The 16753-nt window shown below is 37.8% G+C and overlaps 1 long non-coding RNA gene across 1 annotated transcript; it reads right to left on the reverse strand.

Annotated features, from left to right (window-relative positions):
• Positions 1 to 3181: 3181 nt before the first annotated feature.
• LOC142053962 (uncharacterized) lies at positions 3182 to 7352 on the reverse strand. Its single transcript, XR_012659395.1, has 3 exons — positions 7200 to 7352; positions 7006 to 7059; positions 3182 to 5326 (listed from the first exon to the last, which is right to left on the reverse strand). It is a non-coding gene; the product is annotated as an uncharacterized LOC142053962 (long non-coding RNA).
• Positions 7353 to 16753: the final 9401 nt, after the last annotated feature.

Consider the following 16753-nt stretch of genomic DNA (forward strand, 5'->3'; position numbering starts at 1 on the left):
TACGAAAAAGGTTAGAAAGCTCAAGGTAAACAGGAGAGCAGGAAGCTTTAGAGAGAAGAAAAAAATCCAACAACAGTGTAATAGATGCATTGTAACTAGAAAGTAATAGGGATGATTAATGGAAGGTGAAATTAAAAGAAGTGATCTAAGAGCAAAGAGTACTACAAGGTCATCTATAGCAATGAGCTATATGAACCCTGACATTTTTACAATGGGTTTTCAACAGAGTGAACTGATCCTAAAGTATAGCAGCTTGAGTGGGACAGAGGAGAAAGAAAGAAAAGGTTATGTTGCAGCATGATGGAAAAAAAGGTTGTCTTAAAAAATTAAGTCTTTTCAACAGCTTAAGCCACAGAGAGTTCCTTAGTGACCTGATTTGTCAAATGGATTTTTGTCCCTCACTTGGTATTTTCAGTTCACTGCATTCTCGCATTCTTTTATACTGGGTTTCAGTAAATAATATCTGAAAAAATTAAAATGCTGCAATGTTTAAATTAATGCCTCGGCTGAATTGGGTTTCCCCATATATTTAGTGTAAACATCTTAGGATTACTTTAGGAGGATGTGCTTTCTGACTATTGATGGCAGTTCAAGGGTCCCAAAATGCAGGAAAAATATCCAGTTCAAAGTATCACTCCCTACAGCTATGGATTTCGACTTGAGATCGTATCTCAAAATCACTTTTTGTAGTAACCTACTGCTCTACTAAACGCTAGTAACACAAATCAATCTGGCATTCCCAGAAGCCCAGGGAGAATTCTCACACAGCTTTCACTGTAAGTGCATTCAGGTTGCAACGGTTGATCTAGAATCGGGATATCTCAGAAGAGCATACTGCTGAAAGAAATAGACTCTTTAAAAAAAAAAAAAAATTAAAAAGGAGATTCACTTACAAAATTGTAAAGTTGTCTGGCCAGAAATGTGTACATCTGCCCTTCTCTACCAGGCAGGGGATCAATGATAATGCATTGCTTGGAATGCCAATCACATTACAGTATCTGACAAAAACCTGAAAAATATCATTATTACTAGTATAGGAATTACAGCTGTGTGTTCTACACAAAAAAACCACATTGGCTTTTTTGTTTTTTAACTTGCAAATTTTGTCCCTTTTCACATAGTATATGAAAAATCCCTCCTCTTTCATCTTTCAATATCGCTATCCCTTTTTGCATTTGAAAGCAGATTGCTGTTTTGTTTTGTTTTCCCAGGCACTTTGACTGAAGTGAAAGTGAAATATGTGAAATACATGCATCATGATCTACATAATGGTCTTGTTTTGTTTTGTGTTTTGTTTCACAAATGAATGGGGGAAAGGGTACATTCTTATTACTGCAGCACATTTTTATACAAGCTGAGTCGTGGGAAGGGGTGAAGTAGTTCAAACAAAATAAGAACAGGCACAAACTTTAGCTTACCTCTGAAGAGTGCTGCAGTATTTCAGGTGCAGCATTACAGAAAAAAGAAAAAGAAAGAGCAGCTTCAATGGGCTTTGGCTCACACCCTAAGGAGAAACCAGGTGATTCTGCCTGTGTTTGTGCAAAGCTTCTGCCACCCCCCTGTGATGGTCCTAGCATGGGAAAGGGAGGAGAGTATATGAACAGCTCATCAGTACCAGATAAAAAGAAAAGAGGAAAGGAGCTGCTGAAAGCTGTTTCCTGTCCTTGTCAAACTGCCGTTTAAAGCTGTTGCTTATTTAAAGCTTCTTAGGGTGAGAAGGAGGGACATTCAGGATCTGAATTCAACAAAAGATGCATCTTTAAAATAAATTAGCACAACTATATTCAATCCCTCTTTGGAAATTCATGTTTAGAATTAAAGCAATTAAAATATATTAAACTTTAGTCAAGTAAGGATACTTTAGTTATGAAAGAGAATGTCTACACGGAGATTTTATGTGACTTACTTAATCCACTTTACAAAACAGTATTGAGTTTCTCAATGGTTCTGAACTGACAGGTCCTTATGATCTCGTGGCAGCTGTCAGGGACTCCTTTGCCTGGCCTGTACTCCAGTTTTGTATGCCACACGAGGCTCAGACCCCAATGAGAGTTTGTGTTGTACTATATTTAATTAGGTCGTTACTCATTTTGTTGTTGATACCTGGAATTTAATGAAATGGCTTCTAAGAGTGCCAATGGTAACAATAAATTATATCTACCCTGCAGTAATAATTAAAATCTGCCTTTTAAAATGCAGTTCAGAGGCGTGGTCTCAGTTACTGACTGGGACGTCTGTGTTTGACCATAGATGTTAACCATTTTAAATTTTCCAGGAAAGTACATATCGGGACACACATATATTTCAATTTAACTTAAGGTTTGGGGAATATTGTTATTACCAGTGAAAAGGGCAATGCTCTGTTATTAGGCCTCTTGGCAGGTCAGATATCTTGCATTTTGCTTTCATAAAATTGATCGGTTTCTGCTGAAGGTAAGGCACTCAAACACTTGGCAAACAGCACAAATCTAAGGGCCTTCTTTACATAGTGTAAGTCCATTGAGTGGAAACGTGGAGACACATACCCTATATTTCTACATAATGCTCAGTACTGGCAGCTAACCCACTGGTATATTTTGTTTTATGACTAAACATATATTGATGGGTAAAAGAGGCCTTTGTACTTTTTCTATTAAATTTTGCTATTAGGCAGCTGGTGGCTTTCTTACTACACAATTAGTCTTCTTGCTCCTCACGGGAGGGCCCATTTCTTCACTTCTCCTAGGATTTTAGAGGTTGATCTCACTCCCTCTTGTCGTAATTTATCTATTTAGGGAGGAAGGATATCTCGTGGTTTGAATATAGAAAGCAGAGCCCAGGGAAGTCTGGCTTCCAGCACAGTTCCACTGAGTGCTCGGAGGTTAGGCAGACCACAATTCTCAGCCCAAGTTCTTGTACTGACCTAGCTGGGTTACTTCACTTTTGGGAGCCCAGCTGAAGATATCCAGTTCAGGTAAGTTACTCAGGAGACACCCTTAGAACATTGAATTCTGTTCCTACATATGTGCCCTGTCAGTAATATGGGGACAAAGTTTCTGTCAAGTTTTCAGTAAAAATAAAAACAAATCAAATGACCAAATATTAGCTGTGATAGCATAACTTGCAACCTTTAAGCAAACACAGAGAATTTTAATTAATTTTAATTAAATATTTAAAACACAAATTTTAATTGCATTTTGTAAACTAGTTGTCTGTAGGCAGCTTTTGAATAGGAAGGATAAGGAAGATAGCGGAATTTTAAGGGAAAAGCTACTGTGCTTTTTCCTAAAAAAAACCAAGCAAGTTTTCAAGATATGTCAGGCTTCCCTCAAGCCTTAAAAAGAACAGCATTTAGCCTGCCTCTTGAGGTTTTTCCAAACAAAGTTGCTGTTGATGCTCCGTCCACAGACCTGGCCAGAGAAACCCATAAAACATTTATAATTCCCAGACTGTTAATATAGAAACATCATTAAAATATGGAAAGCTGTGACTATAACTGCTGGTGATGAGGCAGAGGAAAGAGCAGTATTATTAAGGTAGAAACTTCTTTCACTAACAAGGGGAGAGGGTGGGGAGAGAGTTCCTGTGATGCCTTTGGAGCAAGACCTGGGTTATAAATGGAGGGATGGGAAAAGGGAAACAAAGATCAAGTGGATGTTCCCTCCCACCACCTCCATAAGCAACATTTCCCTGCCTCTGCCTGTCCCCCTCCCCAGAAATATTATTCTGTCTGTTAAACAAAGAAAGAAAACAAAATCCAGCAGGGAGATCTGTGCCTTCAGCAGGCTTTAGAAAGATTCTGGCAAGGCTTAGCCCGCTCTCATCAGAGAAAATAAGCCTGATGTTATCAACAGAATGAAAACATTAAAAAGCAGTTTCTACCCGTATCCACATTTTGAGTTCCTCTTCCAGACTGGGGGTCAGACAAATAAGCTTTCTCCTGATCCCTGTTGCAACACTGTCAGCTGTAAAAAGTCATCTGCTCCATCAGAGAACCTAAATGCCACTAAACAGAACCCACAGGGACGAGTGGAGAATTCAGACATGCATACAAAGGAATCACAAGAACATTAATCTTTTCGAGAACCAACTGACTACATTTCAGAAAGCACATGTAACTCAATTAATGTTTGTGCTCACAAAACCTTTTAATTTATGAACTATAGCTCTTGGGGTTTGCTAAACAACTACAATCAAATCTAACTTCTCCCCTAAATTTTGCAAAGCATATTTTATAAGTTTAATTCCTGCAACTTCAGCAGGAACAGTTCTTCTACGTGACCCTGATAATAAGAAAGGAAATCTTATTGCCCAGTGATCTGCTGTCATCAATGGACAAAAATTAAATGCTTTTGCTAATCCTTCACTCTCTCACTAGCCATTGACCATGAAGCTTTGTTGACCTTGCTGGAAACCCTGGAAAGAATTATTGAGAGGCACTTGAGTGAGCTATTCTTTTCTCTCAGTAAAGAACCAGAGGGTGGTAGCTGTTGATTGCTCTTTTGCCTCGATGTGGCCTTATGCAAGATATTCTCTTCCTCTTATTTGATACACATGCTACATTGTTAGAGCAATGCAGCAGTATGTTCCAAACACCGCTTTTGGATCTGACCTGAATTGTACAGTCATGGCAATGGTGAAACTGGAACTATAGTTCAAACCAGATAAAAGAGACCTATAGCTGCCAAATTACTTGAAAAACCTTAGAAGGAGATGAATAAGCTATTTCTCTGTTAATGTCAATATTTTTAACTTGCTTTTTACAGTAAGACCAACTGTTTAAATGTCTTTAAATGCCTGGGTACTTTTAAATGAGTAGCAGCAGTTATTCTTTTCTTAAGTGGTTTTCAAATATCACTTTGAGATGGGGACTTCACTGCAGTAATCTCAGATGTGCCTCTTCGATGCTGGAATTTTAATGTTGCACCTTTTCGCTGTGGCTACATACAAAGCTCTTTCAGTTTCTCACTTGTTGGCCCATCCATCTTCAAAAATTACTTTTATTTTAAATGGACTTTGATTAGACAAGCCGAGATGACCCAACCCAATGGCTTTCTTCCACTGGAGGAGGCAGTTGTGCTCTTTCCATCTCTCAGGTATCTTCTAGGCCCTCCCTGCTGCATACTGTAGCATATCTCTGGCTCTTTGCTGAGCTGATTCAGTTCTCCAAATGGGTATAAAGTTCACCCAGGAGTGAAAAACAGCTTTGCTGATGCATTTTTATGTTGTTCAGTTACATCCAAAAAGGGGATGAAGAACTACGAATTAGGGCCTGGCATGCTCCGTGTTAGGACTTCTTAAAAAATCATCCTTCAGTGTTGTGGAGTTTGATGGCCTCCAAGGAATGCTGCAAGAAACACGGACATTTCCCTTTGCCATGTGGGCAACACGACATAGGCCGGAGGGTAGTTGCTATTAGCTGAGGATATTAGTTGTTAATTTTCTATAAAATTGTGATGTGGTTCACATTATCAGTGGACAAAAGATATGATGGGTGAGTTTTAGAAACTACATGCAAGTTTTACTGAAGAAATGAATCCACTCCACAGTTCCTTGAAACTTTCATAATTCCTATTTACAAGAGCACCAAAGTCCCATTAAAAAAGGGGAAAAAAAATTAGTAGGAACCTTTTTTTTCAGTGATGAAATAGGTTAATTTCATAGATGACTTGAAATCTTGTGACAAGTTATGGTATTCTATTATGCCATTATTAGTAGAAGAAATAATCCCTTGCAGCTGTGGTAACTCATGATAACACACAATATATACCCATCAAGATATCTCCTGACAGCAATGAAATTAACTCGTGTCACCCCTGTGTCTAACAGAATGTGCTTGCAGCTTCTTCTTGGTATGCTATTTCAGATACCAATGAATTGATATATGGGGAAAATGCATCTATTAGAAACAATTGCTTATACTGAAATTTTCACTGCCTGCATTGTGCAGTTGATGACAGATGTTTCAAGCAAGGTAAGCTGACATTATAGGTAAGTGATCGAAAGTAAAAGAATTCATAGTTATTACTTACTTATCAAATGTGTGTTTTCTTGAACTTCAACAGGATCTGTATAACTGCCCTGCACAGTTACCATTACTCCCAATACATCCTCGGTGAGGTTGCAATCTGTTTCTCTGTTGTCTGGCTCAGAATCACTGTGTGAGCCGAAGCCTAAAGCCACTGCAATACCTGCTATTGCATGGAGCTATTTTGAAATTACAGGATGATGATCTGTTAGTTACACTTTTTTTTTTACCTCCTGAACGAATACTTCTAGTACAGAATTATCTATGTGTCTACAAAGATTTGAGAACAGGTTCTTTATGTCTAGTTCCAAATTGCTGGCATAAAAATATATTTTACAGTATTTCTAAGTAAAGGAAGAAAGGAAATCAGGTGAGAGCAAAAGCATTTCAGCAACACTTTAAGACTATACTTTTAATGACTTTTTAAAATAAGTGTTTTGAAATAAGAGTTGATTAAGGAAAGAGATAAAATCCATTATTTACTGCCACACATATTCTCACTTACTGATATGTTTCCATAATCAAACACTTCCCACATGACAAACATTATCCAAACACTTTCTAGTCCCAGCACAGTATGGGTTATCCCCAATTTAACTTCATGTACTTCTTCCCTGATGACTAGACCACTTCTGACTTTCATTTTTTTATTTAAAAACAACAACTGAACTGCAAATTAAACTCATGGAATACCCTCAATTTAGCTCTTTTAATAAAATGGAAAAGTTGAAAGCAGTCTGGTCACAAGGGGAAGTGTTACTTAAAGCTCGAGTTTGGCCATCAGCATTGCAGAAATAAAAGGCAGCTTTAAAAATAGAGGCTACTGGCTTTACTGCTGCTCTGTGTTGCTTCCCTTGTGGCTAAACAGCTTTTAGCTTTAAATTTTTAGTAAATAAAAAACCCAAATAAAATACCCTTTTTTTTCCCCCCCGATTTAGGCAGATCCTACTTTGGGAAACAAAAACCAATAAGTGTGTAAAAATAAACAAAATACTTACTGTACAGAAAGAGTGATTCTCAACATTTGCAAGTTAGAAAAATATGAATTCTTCCTATAAATAAAGCACAGATTCATTCGAAGGTTCACAGGAATTTGACAGCACAAACAGACACAAGCTAGATTTAGAAATGGCAGGGTTCTACAACCTGTATTTCATACAGTGTGAGATTACAAATTGTAGATTTACAATACCTAATTAATGAAGAGGTAAGAAATACTGGAGCTGTGTCCCAAAGACTGGTGCAATTATATCTTACCAGAAAAAAAAAAATAAATTGCTTATTGACACTAAAACTCTAGCACTTAGGTTTTCAAAGTGGCATGCAAGATCTTAATGGCAGTCTACTGAGAGGCTAATATTCTTTGCTGGACTTTGAAAGTGTATGGATAACTGTTTTAAAGCCAGAGGTTATTAGGGGAAAGGTGTGTCAGGGAGAGTGTACGGTGCTGCAAGAGTTTTGATTGCACAGCTTTGGGATTGCCGTGTGGATCTTGCCTTCCAAACCTTCAGGCACCTCTACCCCCCTAAGACACTGAACCTCTTAACCGATACATTGATTTAAAGCTGTTTTAGAGAGGCCAGCTGCGTTCCATCTGAAAAAGGTTAGATGCCTGGACCTATAAAAACAAATGAGAGAGTATCTTTACTACACTAAAGTAGCTGCCTCCCACTTTTATTTTCAGTCTGTTTGCAAGTCTCTATGCCTGGCCCTCCTCCCAGAAACCACCTGCTACTGTTCCTGCAGATGTTGTACTTTTGCTCTGGAGAAAGATTACAGAAATCTGTAAATGCGATGTACACAGGCAGCATTTTCATAATTTCAGATATTTTTCATAAATTTTGTGCATTGTTCTATGGCTAGCTCTTATCCTTCAGCTTTCAGCTCCCTTAAATATCGCTTTGGTCTATTACTTATTTTCCTCTCTTCAGCTTCTTTGGAAGTACCTTGCAAGATAGGTGTAAGTCTTATGCTGCATTTGTCAAGGAGCAAAGTATGTTTGGAGATCGTGAAACAAATAGAAAAGGTAGCATGTGGAACTGCAAGTATCACCAGAGGAATTGCTAACAAATAAGGGAAGGTACTCTATAAATTATAAAAAAAATTACCATTTTTATGTAGTACTTCTATCTCAGAAGGTTGCAAAGAGTACAACAGGGCCCAACCCATAAGAGATCTGCAAAACTAATTGCTGAAGATCAATTTTTGTTCAGGAGAGAATTCAGGCTGGAACAGGTACAGAGGAAGGTTCCTAGGATGATCAGAGGGAGAAGAGATGCAGAAAGAGCTTGGATTGGTCAGCCCAGTTGAACGTAGGATAATTTGACTTAAAGACATCAGAAGTTTTAAACACCAGGCAGACAGGCGAGCTGTTATAGCTGGGTGTTGACATTTTTAACTGGTCCCAAACAAGTTTTGCCTAGAAATAGTAAAATGGCTTCTAACATTCCTAGATTCTGAAACGCACTTCTGACGAGAGTAGTACCCAAGCAGTTCGGACACCAGTAGATGAATGACATGATTTATCATGTCTGTTTGTGATAGCAGGGACTTGATTTGATGAGCCAGATTGTCCCTTCCTGTCTAAAATTGTGATGTAAATTATTATAACTTTAAAATCTTAGTAAAATATACATGTTGATTGGAGCAGCAAGCTCAAGGCAAAGAGCAGACGAATCAGATCTGTTAAAATAGCTCACTTGGCCCACCCAACAAAAAGGTTGAATGAAGCTTTTTCAATAATGTTAAAACCTAAATAACATTACTGAAGTCTTCAGTTCTCTGAAAAGTTGTAACCGATCTGACTACACTGTAGTCTTTGGCAAATTATTTTGCTGATTGAAAGTTTCCCTTATTTTTGTATGCCTCAATTTTCTTTGGCTTGTGCTTTATAAAGGGACAAAAGGATAATTGAGAAGGCACAGAATGCAGCATTGTTTTCATCATTCTACCAGTGCAATAGTGCAATACGTTTCTTTTGGAAACATGAGGAAGAAAGTAAATATTCAGTATGGAAACTCCAATCTGAGATTCAAGGTTTTTATATGGATTTTTGAAGTCATTTTCCTTTCCCATATGATAACAACTTCTCATTTTCAGGGTACATTTAAATATAATTTGGGTGGTTATTTTTTTTAGCAGAATTAAATGTTGTGAAGCTGGAGAAGTTTTGTAGCAATAGAAGGAGTAGAAGCTTCAAAGATGGAGATGCAGCAGCTAAACTGCTGGAGAAGTTAGGGCTCTGGTATTTGAAAGACAATCCCTCCTTGCAAAATATGTTTTCATGTATATTGCTTAATAAGCATGTTCTCTGTCAGCTGCTTACTCCAGGGTTTTATTCTGAAAAAGTAAGGTATGTATGTGAGTAGTTTGGGAAAATATTTTCCAGGGAATGAACAAGGCTGAGAGCTAACTGAATTAATTATAAGTTGATGATGCAAATTAGGGGAATATATTTTTTCCCTGATTACTAAATATATTTAGTGAAAATCAAATTCATTAGTAAAGAATAAACACACATGCTATAATTAAACTGTATTTACCTTTGACGTATGCCTGTAGCTGAAAACATCCACAACTGGTGGTTATAAACTTTCTGATGAAAGTGTCTCCTGCCAAGACCCTGGTGTTCTGTTGAAGATTAAAGCAAATAACTTGTGGTTTCTTTATTATAGCTGGCTCTGACAGCATATATAAACTGACGGGAAATTTCCATTGAATACATGGTGTTTCAGGATTCTGCTAGATGTGCATATGCCCATACAGCAAGGTTCAGTGGAATTTCAGCTTTAATAGGAAATGGTGGGATATGAATTGCTGAGGAGACAGGGCTTTGGGGGTGTCATGATTCCCTCCAGATTCTGCAGAGGGAAGTGAGAGTACCTGAATACCTACTTCAGGCTTGGCACAAAGGAGTATTTTCTTCTTCCCCCTCTCCCACAAAAAACCAAAATGTAAATATGTACCTGTCCGAGCAATTCCTAAACAGGCACTAAATGAGCTAACTCTGGAACTGGAAGCAATAAAGCTGTTTCAGACTGAGGTTACGCCTGAGCTAATTGCCCAGGTGCAGTGCTATGCTTCAGAGGCTACGCTGCTCCAAGTAATTGTAAACTTACCGGCCCAGGGATGTCTAACGTATTGCTTCATTGTAATATTTGGATATAACCCAAATGAATCATCAAAAAGCCAGAAAATATAAAAACTGAAGCTCTTTGGGTTATTTTATATAATCACCTGTGGTATGTGCATTACAGTAGCATTCTTAATTATGCAGCAACAGTATATTATTTCTGTGGGATCACTGCCTCATTCACTGAACACTCTTTGTGTCAAATAAGTCTAAGCTGCACAGTGAATTGCTATGTTATAGAGTATTGTGTGTTATACTCTGTAATGTTTGAATGATGTCTTGTGAAACAGAATGATGTTTACTGTTTCTTAAACTGAAATAGGTATATAGTGTGCAGTGAATGGAATAAGGATCAGATGCAAGGTAAAGATGAGTTTCATGGTTTCATGGACATGTGGCTTTCATTCTTTTCTTTGCCGGGGACTTTGGTGTATGACTTGCTGGAAGTTCCTAAGGATGGCTCCATTTCAGTTGCTCATTAGTAAAATGGGGGGTCATAATACTTCTTGGTTCAGCCGGGGGTTTCTTAGAGGTAATATATAAAGCTTTATGAAGCAAACTAAAAGCTAACAGAGCATCAAATGAAAACCTAAGAAAGAAAGTAAAATCTTTATTCAGTGCAGGGCTTGGCCAGTATGAGGTACAGGAGCCACAGTTTTGACCAATAGGCATAAAACTTAGTGTTGAATACTTTTTTCTTTCAACAGTGAAGGGAAAACCAGTATGTGTTCACGTAAGAATGGAATACAATATCCTGCAAATCACTCTGTGCCATATCATGATTTTTGAGTGCTTTGCGCAGACCTCTCATGTCCTGATGTAGCTTTCCATACTTTGTCTCTTCCATCTGTTAATGTATTTGAAGGTACAACCATCTCTTTTCAATCATCTACCCTTAAATCAACTAACTAGAAAAAGAAATGAAAGGTCAAATACTTTGCAGGGGTGTTACTGTCTTTCTAAATGGCTTGGGAAAGGCTTACTTCTTCTTTGTGTCCCTGTGACCCTTCTCACCTTGTATCTCTTGTGTACATTTATAATATCAATGTGTATGTACAGCTGGATTGTCTGTTAGTATAAATTTGAATAGCGCATAGCACATATCATCCGGATTATATAGGAATTAGCAAGTACAAGCAAACATGCTAATAAATGAAATTGGCTAATTAAATGTGTAAGAGAGTATCAACTGGAAGCAGGTAACATTTAAACAGTTAAATATATTAATCCAAACAAATTTGTTTTGCATATACTGAAGTCAGCAAAGCATCAGAACACAGATTTTCACTTCTGATGCCAGAAAATCTTGTCTCATATGACCAGTAGCAATCATTACAACTTCATCCCCAAGTTCTCTCCTAGAATAGTTTGCTACTTTTCTGATACTTTTCCAGGCATATTTTACGGTCAGACACATGAAAATCCATAAACATTTATTCAAGAATCACTTTGGAAAATGTGTTGTTTAGCCATTCTGTACTTCAGCATTTCCAATGGTAGAATAGGAAATGTTTTCTCATTCCACATCACTAGAGGCGCTTTGTGCCTAGTTCCTGGTTATAAAATTGCTTTCAGATACCTCAGTACATGGTACAGTAGATATGGGACATTGAAAGTAGTATTATTAAGTTTGTGTGTATCGTGTTCTGATTACTGTATAAACATAATGTCCATTAGAACAAGATAATCCTTTAGACCTAGCCCACTCAAGCAGATGCAAAAGAATACATCTATTAATATAAAACAATAGGCTATTACAACTTTGTATTTTCCAATTTTCATGGAAAATTACAGGTTAAATTATTGGGTCAAAAATCAAACTGTGAGTTTTTTCCATCTTTCATGCCATCTTATCTTGTGAAGTTGAAAAGTGAAATCCCTTTTCTATAGCATGTCAAAGAAAACATAATGTAACTTATGAATGGTTCCATGCATTCTTTCCAGTGTACGTCTTCTTTGTGAAAGCCTTCATGCTGTATTTTATCAGAAATATTGTGGCCAGCAGGACTAGAGAGGTGATTGTCCCTCTCTACTCAGCACTCTACTCAGGTGAGGCCGCATCTCAAATACTGTGTTCATTTTTGGGCCTCTCAGTACAGGAAGGACATCGAGGTGTTGGAGAGTGTCCAGAGAAGGGCAACGAAGCTGGTGAAGGGTGTGGAGAGCACAAGTCTTATGAGGAGCAACTGAGGGAACTGGGGGTGTTTAGCCTGGAGAAAAGGAGGCTGAGGGGAGACCTTCTCACTCTTTTCAACTACCTGAAAGGAGGTTGTAGTGAGGTGGTTGTTGGTCTTATCTCCCAGGTAACAAGCAATAGGATGAGAGGAAATAGCCTCAAGTTGCACCAAGGGAGGTTTAGATCGTATATTAGGAAAAATTTCTTCACCGAAAGGGTTGTCAATCATTGGAACAAGCTGCCCAGAGAAGTGGTTGGGTCACCATCCCTAGAGGTATTTAAAAGACATGTAGATGTGGCACTTAGGGACATGGTTTAGTGGTGGACTTGGCAGTGTTAGGTTTGTGGTGGCACTCAATCTTAAAGTTTTTTTCGAACCTCAAGGATTCTATGCTTCTATGATCATCTTTCCTAATATGGAAAGACTGCTCTTGGAACCCAGGTTAGCTTTGTCTTGTCTACATCACATTACTGTGTATGGTGTGTACATACCTCAAGTGCCATGATAAAGATGAGGGGCATAGTCTTCAGTTCACAGGTAAAAAATTGAGTTCAAAACATTTTTTGTGGCTTTTAATTAAAATAATACTTGTTCCCTTCTTCTAATTCTATACCCTAGCAATCAGAGTTTGATTTTACTTGAATCTTATGACCAGTGATATTTTAATGAATTTTGAATTTTGGAGAAAGCTGTTCTTACAGAATCACAGAATGGAGGGGGTTGGAAGGGACCTCTGGAGATCATCTTGTCCAACCCCCCTGCTTGAGCAGGCACACCCAGAGCAGGGGGCACAGGAACGCATCCAGGTGGGTTTTGAATGTCTCCAGGGAAGAAGACTCTCTGCCTCTCTGGGCAGCCAGTTCAAAGCTTCAGTCAGTACTGACAATCAGCAATGAAGTTTTAGATTCAGCAGCTAGAGGCCACTTCTGAACTCATGTGCCTCATGCAGGTTAGACCCAGTGACAGCTGCAGCAATGACTGATGCTGATGCATTGCACTGCTGGGAAAAGAGGTCACTTCAGCCGTCCTTATAGAACTGCTTTTCTCTTTGCTTTGGTGTGGAAGAGAAGTTATGGAACACTTCTGTATTTGGGAAAAGGTGCAGGGAATTATTTAGAAGTGTAGGATGTGTTTTAAACCAGAAGATGAAAAAATGTCCATGAGAGTAACAAATAGACTGTAGTACACCTGGCACTTGTGGTAGTCCTAAGGAAAAGAGTTGCTGGTGGTAGAAAGTATATTATTTGGAAAGGAAATATACAGTAGATGGGACCTTCATATTTCATAGAATCATAAAGTGGTTTGGGTTGGAAGGGACATCTTCAATTAGATCAGGTTGCTCAGAGCCCTGTCCAACCTGATCTTGAATGTTTCCAGGGCTGGGGCACCTACCACCTCTCTGGGCAACCTGTTGCAGTGTTTCATCACCCTCATTGTAAAAAGTTTCTTCCTTATATCTAGTCTCATTTTACCATCTTTTAGTTTAAAACTGTTGCCCCTTGTCCTATTGCAACAGGCCCTACCAAAAAGTCTGTCCCCATCTTTCTTATAAGCCCCCCTTAAGTATTGAAATGCTGCAATAAGGTCTCCCTGGGGCCTTCTCTTCTCCAAGCTGAACAGACCCAAATCTCTCAGCCTTTCTTCACAGGAGAGGTGTTCCATCCCTCTGATCATTTTTGTGGCCCTATTTCTCAAAAATGAGACAAATACCTTCTGGGCTTGTGTATTTTGTTTGTATGTTTTAAGCTGTCAGTCTAGTTCAGTGTATGTCCAGTTCAAAATAAGGGCTCAAAATAAGAAGACGGCCATACAATCCATTAAGACATTCTCATAATATTTTGGCTCACAGTATGTGTTCAGACTCAGGAGATAGTAACATTTCTATGTCACATAAAAGTGGATTTAAAATGCTAATAAATGGAGTTCTTTCCCCTTAGATCTTTCACACCTTCTTAGCACATGGTAAATATTATATAAAATGGTGGAGGGTCAGAGTAGTTCTCTTCTGAGTGCATAAGAGGATGGATGGATTTAAAGCAGTTTGGATATCTGACCCTAGTAGAATCTCCCACCCAGGGTTAGCCACTTACCCCTCTAGTCTGTCCTCTGTAGGTCTGACCCTGATCTTCAATTTCAAAGGATATTTGGTAGCAGGGGAGAAAGAAGCTGCCCATTTCATTGCTGCACAGTGCTTTAGAGTTAGGCAATCAGCTTACAGAAATTGCAACTCCCCGGTTTTTGAATTCCCACCAAATCCTGAACTTTCTCAAGAAAGTTGTATGCTGCCTTCTGTCCTCCTTTCCTACAATGGTCACACTTCCAAACTGTATGTTGTAGTGCTCATGCCCAGACCTGGTGTGCAATTCTTATTCCTAAACTGACCTTGCTGTGACCCCAGGCATTCACTCTGTGCCTGCGCTGATCTGGTTAACACCACACAGATAACGAGGTCTTCAAATTTTGTTTCCAGGAATTGTTTCCTACTGCATTATTTTGATTATAAAATACTGCCATATCTGTACATATGTATCAGGGTGTCACAACTTACATACCAATATGTATTAGCATTTCTTCAATCAAGCAAAAACTTGCACATTTTTCCTTTAGCTCCTGCTTCATTACTTGTGATTCATCATTTCCAGTGTTTTGTTCTGATAAATCTTCAACACGGATTCATTTTTCTGCTATTATACAGTGTCAACTAGCTCACAAAACCAGAAGAATAGTTATTAAAATGTTCACGCTTCACAAATAATATTTTGACTGTTGGATAGATATAAAAGTCCAGTAGGAAAAATATTCTGACATGATTTGTAACACGTTATCTTTCAAATGGCAAAAAATATCAAAATATAATTGAAACAGCCTGCTCTTGATGCAATCCCCTTCCCATTTTGAAATGAAGGAAGGAAGCACACAGTATGCATTTTTCTGTGAATCTCAGGGCTTAGATCCACACAATGTATCTACTGAGGCAGGCAGTTAAGCAACTTTTCACAAAAGAAAAATAGACAACAAATATTGTGATTGTTCTGATAGTGTATGACTTAGAATTCATTACTGAAAGTATTTCTATATATGTTTAATTTTAATACACAATTATGAGTTTTCATATGAGTATTTGTAGGATTTGGGCCATCATGTTTAATGGAATGAGAAGATGAAGGTGGAACTGAAAACATAAGTTGTGTTGATAAAATGAAACCATTAACTTAATACAGGATGCAGAAAATATACTGAAGAGATGAGAAATCCTGCTTGTTAAATGTTTACGATGTGCACCTTGTTTGAAAAGCAGAATGTTTAGCTTTTCCTCTCCCTCTGTAATGTGTTGACCAGATTTTTCTCTGCAGATTTCTTTGGGCAGGGAAGCTACCTTGTGTAATGTAAGATTAACAAAAAATCATCTGCATGAAATGTTGATAGACTTGTGTATGAAATACAGTAAGCTGCCTTTTCTATATATACACTGTAATAGAAAAAAAGAGACATCATAGACCTGTATGTCTAGAAAATATACTTATGCATGAACACATGTGTCTGAAAATAAAGTACACACATGAATATGTTATATAGGTGTCTTTCTTCTCCCTGCAAGGTTAAGCCATCTGATTAAATCAAACTCTATTCTTTCTGTTTCATCCATCACTACCAGCAGATAGCAGAAACAGCATGAACCTTCTGAAATGTTTTTTTTTTGTTTTTATGATGTGCAAGGCAGAAAGAAAGAAGGTTTAATTTAATCTGTTGGATTGACTTTACAGAGATGATAGTAACAGAAGCAGTATCTTCAGCTAAGTAACCTGAACAAACATGATATGGAAATCAAAAAGAAGTTTATAAATACAGTACTTAAGCCCCACTTCTGCCTGCCCCTTTTATAAGGACACTTGAACAAGCCACCTCCTATTACAAGCAAATTTGCCATAAGCAGGCTGAAGGTGCTCTGTTGTTGGGTTTTTTTGTTGCTGTTTTTTTTTTTTTCTTTATTTTCCTTCTATTTCTCTTTTCCTTGCTTCTTATTAACTTTCTGGAAGATCCCTTTGATGTATGTGCTCATATTACTTAGTGAATTTCTCATTTGGTTACAAGAGAAAATAGAAGACTGAGAACACCTATAATGTGTTTTGGCCTATACCAATTCTAGTCCTTCAAGGCAGTTATTGTTTTGTGTTTGCTTTTTACAGTGTTACATATTTATTTAATGAAACTATCTTAGCAATAACACAGGTTCTGAGGAACAAGTTTCTAGTTAAAAACTTTTTAAATTGGAAGTGAAATCAGAACAGTTTGATTTTTTTAATGACTTTTCCATATAGAATGGTTTGGTTTGGACGCCAATAAAATTTAGAGTAAAAGGAAATTTAGGGTAGATTATAGTGATAGAAACAGAATGTGTTTCTTTAAGACCTCTATCTCACCTCTTCCCCACCCAAA

This window comes from Phalacrocorax aristotelis, chromosome 2 (genome assembly GCF_949628215.1).
Source record: "Phalacrocorax aristotelis chromosome 2, bGulAri2.1, whole genome shotgun sequence".
Lineage (NCBI taxonomy): Eukaryota > Metazoa > Chordata > Aves > Suliformes > Phalacrocoracidae > Phalacrocorax > Phalacrocorax aristotelis.